This window comes from Sinocyclocheilus grahami, unplaced genomic scaffold (genome assembly GCF_001515645.1).
Source record: "Sinocyclocheilus grahami isolate Dianchi unplaced genomic scaffold, SAMN03320097.WGS_v1.1 scaffold1211.1, whole genome shotgun sequence".
Lineage (NCBI taxonomy): Eukaryota > Metazoa > Chordata > Actinopteri > Cypriniformes > Cyprinidae > Sinocyclocheilus > Sinocyclocheilus grahami.
This window is the reverse complement of record NW_015506390.1, coordinates 300,930-301,703: the sequence shown is the minus strand read 5'-3', so window position 1 is coordinate 301,703 and position 774 is coordinate 300,930. Positions and strand designations below refer to the sequence as shown.

At 34.0% G+C, this 774-nt stretch overlaps 1 long non-coding RNA gene across 1 annotated transcript in view; it reads right to left on the bottom strand.

The window, feature by feature from the left end:
- The window catches only part of LOC107568071 (uncharacterized), a 3,324-nt gene extending 2,551 nt beyond the window's left edge, over positions 1-773 (bottom strand). Inside the window, exons 1-2 of the long non-coding RNA XR_001606706.1 lie at positions 710-773; positions 480-580 (exon numbers count right to left, since the gene is read on the bottom strand). This is a non-coding gene — a long non-coding RNA (uncharacterized lncRNA). The remainder of the gene's footprint in view (positions 1-479; positions 581-709) is intronic.
- Between the last annotated feature and the right edge of the window lies 1 nt (position 774).

The following is a 774-nucleotide window of genomic DNA, read 5'->3' as shown; positions in this document are numbered from 1 at the left end:
ATTTATTTTCTATTAATCAAAGAATTCTGAAAAAAAACCTGTATTATAGTTTTCACAAAAATATTAAGCTGCAAAAACTGCTTTCAACATTGATAATAAGAGCATTGATTAATAATTTAGCAGCAATAATAACTGAGCCAGCATATTAAAATAATTCCTGAACAATCATGAGACACTGAATACTGGAGTAATTATGCTGAAAATTCAGCTTTGAATCACAGGAATAAATAACATTTTAAAATATATTACAATCGAAAACGGTTTCACAAATTTCACAATATTACCATTTTTACTGTATTTTTAATTCAATAAATGCAGCCTTGGAGAGCATAGACATAGACTTATTCAAAATTATAATTACTAGTAACAGTGACTCTAGTCTTAACACACACACACCTTGCAAAGTGAATAAACAGCTCCATCTAGTGACACTTTCCAAACTTTCAAAGCATCCAAAGCATGGTATACTGAAGTCTTACCTCACCGTTTCACTCCTCTGAGTGTCTTTTGGCAGCACATTTCCATTAGGACTGCTTTTATGAGGCGTTCTTCCATTAAGAGTTACTGAACCCCACTGCCTCTGTGAGACAAGAACTATTTGAACTAAAAGAGTTGCTTTACATAAAAAGACTGAAATGAGACTGTAAATGGACAACACATTTTTATTGGCTGATTATGTGGACATTAGTGCAGAGGAAGGCATTATTACCTTGTGTGAGTTGCTGTCCTGCAGTCGAGACAGTGGAGACTGCATGTCAAGACATGAATCTGACG